The sequence below is a fragment of the Silurus meridionalis genome, chromosome 13, assembly GCF_014805685.1.
Source record: "Silurus meridionalis isolate SWU-2019-XX chromosome 13, ASM1480568v1, whole genome shotgun sequence".
Taxonomy (NCBI): domain Eukaryota; kingdom Metazoa; phylum Chordata; class Actinopteri; order Siluriformes; family Siluridae; genus Silurus; species Silurus meridionalis.
This window is the reverse complement of record NC_060896.1, coordinates 18744628-18753216: the sequence shown is the minus strand read 5'-3', so window position 1 is coordinate 18753216 and position 8589 is coordinate 18744628. Positions and strand designations below refer to the sequence as shown.

Here is an 8589-nt window from a genome sequence, read left to right as displayed (position 1 = left end):
AAGGCATTAGCATTGGCAACATTTTGTATTACAAATCTGACTTTTTTTTTTTTCCTCTCTCTCTCTCTCTCTCTCAAGTGAAATACTGCCAGACTACTCGTGAATTTGCCAAGAAAAGAGGCATTAGTCCAATGTTAACAGTTGAATAGTACATGTTCTTGCACTATGTCCTGTGTAAATTTGAGTTGAAACTTTTTAACGTGTGGAATTAACTCGAAATCAGTTTTGATTCCCGATGCCTGGAATTGGGTAATCAGCTCTTTTTTGGGATCAACTTCCAGCTCTGTGAATGGTTATAAATAATCAACTAGATATATATAATGGTAATTCTGTTTAGACCAAATTGCCTTTGATATAAATGTGTGCAACCAGATATGCAGTGTGAGTGTAAGGATGTAACTATGTGTGTACACACACACTAATATATATATATATATATATATATATATATATATATATATATATATATATATATATATGTGTGTGTATATGTATATATATATATATATGTATATGTATACACATATGTACGCACACTGATCTTTTGGTGGGCAGGGTTTGTGATTATTGACTTTCTTCTTATTGGGTTTTTGTTTATTTCTAAAGTGCTTTACTATATTTGAAACTTTTTTTTTGAAACACTGAAACACACACACACACACGACACACACTGGAGCATTGCCTTTATACCCAAATACAGCTGCTGCTGCTGCATCATCATGCCTCTGTGTTATCTCTCTGTGTGTGTTTTTGAAATGTCTGTGTTACAAAAGCATATCCTGTTAAATCACTTGACAAAATCATTCTAACCTTTTTTTTTTTTTCTAAGATTAATTATGTATTGCCTAAAGGTGCTGCCTAAAGATACGTTTTTGGACCATTAATGAACATCCCATATTTGTGTTCACTAAGAGTATGACTTTTTACTCAGGCTGTTGTTTTATGGTACCATGACATTACCACCGACCAGATATTATTTATATGAACTCTTCTCAGCAAATAATGGCGCTGGCATGAGTAGTTTTGATAATGATAACAAGAAAAATAAACAATATGAAAGATTTTTCCAAGTGTGTGGCAACCTGGGAATACTATATACAATTCTGCAATTTATAGGCTTCTTCTTGGAGGATCAAACATTTCTTTGTCCAACATTTCAAGCTACCAAAGTTTTATTTACTTTCAAATGTTATTAAAAAAAACAGTTGTTTTTGGTTGCATATTACATTAATTCTTGGATTATTATATCATGCTTTTGGTGTCTATAACCCAAACTTGACATTTCTTAGTCTCTGCTGATGAAAAGCTACCACCACCTTGTTTCACTACAAGCATGGAGTTCTCACTATGCCCTCCTACCAAATGTAGCATTTCATATCAAAGGTCAAATTTTTTTTTTTTTTTTTTAAACAATAATCCATGCTTTTCAGGTGGGATGAAAAGTGTATGCAAAGACAGTCAGCAAAGGTCAGGATTGAACCTCGATGTTTAAGCAGCAACAGCGCCCCCCCCCCGCCAAAAAAAAAAAATACATCCTTGCCTTCGGAGGCAATTTTAGGTGTTGGAAGTCACCATGTGTCCTTCATAACTGTAAACATCCAATATGATGCACAAAAAAAAGACTCAAACCACTTATGAATCTATTACCAGAAATGATTAACCAAAAAGATTTCACATGACACTTGAACTAAATTATGGCTGGACAGCTATTTTAATTTGATGTGGAGTTTTAAATCTTTTCCACAAAGTGCCATTGTGGGTGCAGGTTTTCATTCCAACCAAGCAAGTCTGCACCAAATTATACCGCTTTAACTTTCATATTTTTGATTTTCAATTACTATCAGGTGTGGCCCTTAATTGTATGGCATGAAAACCTGCACCCACACTGGCCATTTGTGGAAAAGATTGGACAGTTAGACAGTTCCAATCTAATTTACAATGTACCCAAAAGTCCAAACATTTTTATTTTTTTCCGATGTCACACAGTTAGCACAGTTACATTCTTCCTTCTCATATTCCAGCTGGTTAAAAGCTGGTGTCAAAGTGCAGGATCAGCTATCATACCGCACCCCTGGAGCAGAGAAGGTTAAGTTCTGTGCTCAAGGGCCCAACAGTGGCAGCTTGGCAGTGCTGGGGCTCAGACTCCTGACCATCCAATCAGCAACTCAAAGCCTTAATCAGTGAGTGACAACTTCCCCAGCCTGTATTATAATAAGAACATTGACCATATACAATTTTACAATCAGTGAACTATTTTTTTTAAATAAAAATGTATTTCATAACTGTGGAGTAAGGTTCAAGGTTTTTTTTCTTTAAGAGCATAGCGGTATTTTGGGAATAGCCTGCCACTGCATTTTTTCCAGTATTACTGCGTGTGTTCAAGACCGAGGAATATGTCCTTATTATTTTCTGATGCTCAGTTCTAATTTTCTTTGACTAACCCGTAACGCTGTTGCCAAGAAAAATAAAAAAGCACAAGTTTTGGAAACCTGTCTGTGCTTATATGATTTCTGTTGCAACTGGAGTTAGCAAGCTCTCCCATGACCCAGACTCAACGTGTTACAACGGCTTGTCATTGTTTCACAACTACTTCTCTCGGGAGTTTATCTTTTGGCATCGTCATGCGTTTAAAAAAACGTTTTTTCTCCGGATGCCATGCAGCTCAGAACACAGGTGAGGTGCATTTTTTCGTTTCCGTTCGGAAATTTCATTGGTCTAATGTTATGGGGTTCAGTTTTTTGGCTTGAAGTTTGTGAAACCGGGAAAATCCCAGGAAAAATTCATAAATAAGCCGCGGGGTTCAAAAAGTGAAATGCGAAAAGGTTGAAGAGCGAATTTAATTATCCCATAAGAAATAATGGAAAACCAATTAATCCGTTCCCGCCCTACACCGAAACCCATTTATTAACAATTTTTGCCCTGTTTTTAGCAGTATTAATACAGGTACATAAATAATACTGTATATAATTGTTATGCAGCGTAATGAGCGGAGGCAAAGCCGGAGCACAGTTCGCTTTGGTTTAACGAAAACGCACACACACACACACACACACACACACGGCAGTCCATAGAATCACGACAAACAAGAGAGAGATATCCGTGGTACGCCCTGGAGGGGCGAGGTCCACGGGCGAACGCACAGGAGGTAAAAGGTAATCTTTGGTGCTTTAGAAAGAAAGCGCAGCCGTAGAGAGCGCGTGGAGTCCGGAAAGGAAGAAACGCATAGGAATACGTGTGACAGGGAAAACGCAGACAAACATGCACCAAACACCTTCACATATCAACAATAGTCGACAAGGAGTGTGGATGAATGAGGGGTTTATATAGCAGCTGGGGATGAGTGAATAATAAGCCCCAGGTGTGCATTGTTGAAGCCGGGGGCTTCAGGGAAAGCGGAGGTTTTGACAGCCGCCGAAGGGGACGTGGCAGGTGGATTTCTGACAATAATACAGTAAAAAGTATGAATTAAAAACATTACAAAAGTAACCAAAAAAAGGTCGATAAGCGGGCATTTGGTCGTTCGTCGGGCGCAAATTTCAGACGAAAAACTGTTCACTATGAGAAAAGGTCGATGTCTGAGCCGGTCGATAGTGTATATATATATATATATATATATATATATATATATATATATATATATATATATATATATATACACTCACCGGCCACTTTATTAGGTACACCTTACTAGTACCGGTTGGACCCCTTTGCCTTCAGAACTGCCTTAATCCTTCGTGGCATAGATTCAACAAGATACTGGAAACATTCCTCAGAGATTTTGGTCCATATTGACAAGATAGCATCACACAGTTGCTGCAGATTTGTCCGCTGCACATCCATTATGCGAAGATCTCCCGTTCCACCACATCCCAAAGGTGCTCTATTGGATTGAGATCTGGTGACTGTGGAGGCCATTTGAGTACAGTGAACTCATTGTCATGTTCAAGATACCAGTCTGAGATGATTCGCGCTTTATGACATGGCGTGTTATCCTGCTGGAAGTAGCCATCAGAAGATGGGTACACTGTGGTCATAAAGGGATGGACATGGTCAGCAACAATACTCAGGTAGGCTGTGGCGTTGACACGATGCTCAATTGGTACTAATGGGCCCAAAGTGTGCCAAGAAAATATCCCCCACACCATTACACCACCACCACCAGCCTGAACTGTTGATACAAGGCAGGATGGATCCATGCTTTCATGTTGTTGACGCCAAATTCTGACCCTGCCATCCGAATGTCGCAGCAGAAATCGAGACTCATCAGACCAGGCAACGTTTTTCCAGTCTTCTATTGTCCAATTTTGGTGAGCCTGTGCGAATTGTAGTCTCAGTTTCCTGTTCTTAGCTGTCAGGAGTGGCACCCGGTGTGGTCTTCTGCTGCTGTAGCCCGTCCACCTCAAGGTTTGACGTGTTGTGCGTTCAGAGATGCTTTTCTGCATATCTCGGTTGTAATGAGTGGTTATTTGAGTTACTGTTGCCTTTCTATCAGCTCGAACCGATCTGGCCATTCTCCTCTGACCTCTGGCATCAACAAGGCATTTGCACCCACAGAACTGCCGCTCACTGGATATTTTCTCTTTTTCGGACCATTCTCTGTAAACCCTAGAGATGGTTGTGCGCATGGGCGTAAATCCCGGGGGGGACGGGGGGGACATGTCCCCCCCAAAAAAAAATTTATTTAAAAACATCGCACTCTTCATTATATGTATTCACTATTATATGAAAAATATATGTATGTATACCTAAAATAATTGTGTAAGTAGGAAAAAAAACTGCAAAAATGCATTTAGAAACAGTTGAGTTCCCCCCTCCCCTTCCTCACAGTGGTCAGGTGTGTGTCTGCAGCGCAACTAATTTTCATCTCCATTAACTAGGGTATTTTATTCACTTTAAATAAAGCGATTCTCTTTAATGTAGTTGATGCAGACTCATTCATAAATTAGTTGCGGCAAAAATGCTGATCAGCGATGTAATTTTCCATGAATCTGCTCTATTAGCGATTAAAATATGACTTATCTAGTGAACGTTAGCTTGTTTACAATAGCTTGTAGCATAGAGCACTGACACTAACACGCCAAAGCCGTTTCCCATGCAGTGTTTTATTTGGGACAACTTGGTATAATGTTAATTTAACATTAACACACAATTAGCATTTATTGTTTATCTGTGCATTTACTAAATATGCACTGTGCTACATCTGAACTGACACCACTGTATTTTTATAATCAGTTTCTATTCTGTTCTTAAGTGTCTTCATTAATTTGTAAATAAAATGTTAAACATTTTTTTTAATTCCTTGTTTTTATTGTTGCGATTATTTTTTTATGATAGTTTTACTTTATTTACGTAAAGCGCTTTGAATTACCATTGTAATTGACGCAGTCTCTGTGCTACAATAATAATGATAGAAACAACGTTTTTCACTGTGGGGACACTGTGTCTTTATACTGTTAGTACAATTTGACTGTATTATTTGTGTCCCCCTTCAAAAATTGCTCATGAGAAATTTTATATGTATTGTCCCCCCCTACTCTTAAATGAAATTTACGCCCATGGTTGTGTGTGAAAATCCCAGTAGATCAGCAGTTTCTGAAATACTCAGACCAGCCCGTCTGGCACCAACAACCATGCCATGTTCAAAGTCACTTAAATCACCTTTCTTCCCCATTCTGACGCTTGGTTTGAACTGCGGCAGATCGTCTTGACCATAGATTTTCTATGGGATTGAGATCTGGAGACTTTAAAATGCTTGTTACAAAGCCACTCCTTTGTTGCCCGGGCGGTGTGTTTGGGATCATTGTCATGCTGAAAGACCCAGCCACATTTTATCTTCACTCAAAATCTCACGATACATGGCCCCATTCATTCTTTCCTTTACACGGATCACTCGTCCTGGTCCCTTTGCAGAAAAACAGCCCCAAAGCATGATGTTTCCACCCCCATGCTTCACAGTAAGTATGGTGTTCTTTGGATGCAACTCAGTATTCTTTCTCCTCCAAACACAAGTTGAGTTTCTACCAAAAAGTTCTATTTTGGTTTCACCTGACCATATGACATTCTCCCAATCCTCTTCTGGATCATCCAAAAGCACTCTAGCAAACTTCAGACGGGCCCAGACATGTCTGGCACTGCAGGATTTGGGTCCCTGGCGGCATACTGTGTTACTGATGGTAGCCTTTGTTATTTTGGTCCCAGCTCTCTGCAGGTCATTCACTAGGTCCCCCCGTGTGGTTCTGGGATTTCTTGTGATCATTTTGACCCCACGGGGTGAGATCTTGCGTAGAGCCCCAGATCGAGGGAGATTATCAGTGGTCTTGTATGTCTTCCATTTTCTAATAATTGCTCCCACAGTTACTTTCTTCACACCAAGCTGCCTACCTATTAGAGATTCAGACTTCCCAGGCTGGTGCAGGTCTACAATTTTGTTTCTGGTGTCCTTTGACAGCTCTTTGATCTTGACCATAGTGGAGTTTGGAGTCTGAATGTTTGAGGTTGTGGACAGGTGTCTTTTATACTGATAAGAAGTTCAGACAGGTGCCATTAATACAGGTAACAAGTGGAGGACAGAGGAGCCTCTTAAAGAAGAAGTTACAGGTCTGTGAGAGCCAGAAATCTTCCTTTTTTGTAGGTGACCAAATACTTATTTTCCACCATAATTTGCAAATATTTTTTTTTTTAAATCAGACAATGTGATTTTCTGGATTTTTTTTTCTCATTTTGTCTCTCATAGTTGAAGTGTACCTATGATAAAAATTACAGGCCTCTCTCATCTTTTTAAGTGGGAGAACGTGCACAACTGTTGGCTGACAAAAAACTTTTTTTTCCCACTGTGTGTATATATGTATATGTATATATGTATATGAATATACAATTAAGCAAATGTAAAGAGTGAATTTTGTTTATCTGCAACTATACATCTAAATAGATGTAAAGAATTCGCTGGTGCAAATATACATCCAAATATATGTGAACATTCTGAAGTTCTGAATATAAGACACTTGTAAGGTGCAAGACAGAGAGCAGCAGTATGAAAGTAGTGCAAAAGACTCGTGTGTAAAAGTGCAAAGTGTCGGAGTCAAAGAATTTGTACATCTAAGGTTTTTTTAAATAGGTGTTTGCACACAGTTAGAGCGTATAACATGCCTTATGTGCAACGAAAGAAGTGTGGGGTGAGCTGTCGATTTTTAAAGTTCAGGAGTAGGTAACTGCAGTGGGATAGTTCACTGTGTGAATCACATCTGCTCATCACACTGTACATGCTACATGTATGACATGAACAATTTCACTTCTTAGGTCAAAACAAACATTATAATTATATAACATTATCATTTTATACAACATGCACTGATGTTTTAGAAAGTGAGTGTAGCTCTTGCAGGATTTATTTCTGCAAGCAGAGCAATAAAAATCAACAAACATATGGCCACATGACATCCAAACTATCAGTTAATCAATATTCATTTCCAGTATATAAAACAATATTGCACTTGCAGTTGGGTTATTATACTAAATAATGGCACTGCTGGAATTGCCTATTCACATACCCAAATCACAGCCATAATTATAGTCTGTATAATCTCTCTCTTGCTCTAAATAATCTCTACACTCTTGCTCTTGTGATATTACTTAATTATTTCTGTAAAGCTGGAAAAAAATATATAAGCGTTTTAATTTATTTTTTTCCAGAGAAACTCTGCATTAGTTATTAAACAGCCATAAGGAGTTCTCTCCTAAAATTAAAACATCATCGGTATTGAATCCTTTTTCCTCTTGACACTTTGTTTCTTTGATTCTACACTTTGACTCTTGTTTACATAATTTCCACTCACACGCTTTCCTGATTGGTTTCTAACCACCTGCAGGTTAGTCAGACTTCTTTCATGCCTGTTTAGGATGTGAAAACTTTTGATGTATCTAAACTCATGTTTGATGTCTGCACATCAATTTTCTGCCAGTTGACACTCTTCACCACTGACTATTTCACAATTGTTATGTTAGCACAGAAACGTCATGTTTGATCAAATACATGTCTCTCATAACCTAATCGTTTATATATATATATATATATATATATATATATATATATATATATATAAAAATCATTCAAACTCTAGCACTAACAGCCTAAGGCAAACCTATGCCCACTTTTGATGCAGATGTTCTGTCTAGTTCTCTGCTCTGACAGAGTTTTGCTCATATGACTACAGAAACCTTGACATACGGCATCTCATTGCACATAAAAAAAAAATTGAAATGCGTCTACTTTTTCTAACATTTCTGTGCAAAAGTTGTAGGCAGGTGTGAAAATGCCAAAAAACGCTTTCAAAAATAGAAGTATTAATAGCGTAATTTCATCAATTAACAAAATGAAAAGTGAATGAACAGAAGAGATACTCCAATTAAATCGATAGCGAAGGAAAAGCAGCCAACAAACACTCAACACGTCTTGGAACTCTGCAAGATTGTTGGGAAAGCATTAGGCTGCCTGTGTAAATGTGCATATCTGAAAGTGTGCAAAGCTGTCATTGATGTAAAAGATGGCTGCTTTAAAGAATCTAAATGATAAAAACATATCCTAGGTTATTT

The 8589-nt window shown here is 38.2% G+C and overlaps 1 long non-coding RNA gene across 1 annotated transcript; it reads right to left on the bottom strand.

Moving 5' to 3' along the window:
- Nucleotides 1–54: 54 nt before the first annotated feature.
- LOC124395668 lies at nt 55–2356 on the bottom strand. The gene is made up of 2 exons (XR_006927660.1): nt 1676–2356; nt 55–1622 (listed from the first exon to the last, which is right to left on the bottom strand). It is a non-coding gene; the product is annotated as an uncharacterized LOC124395668 (long non-coding RNA).
- Nucleotides 2357–8589: the final 6233 nt, after the last annotated feature.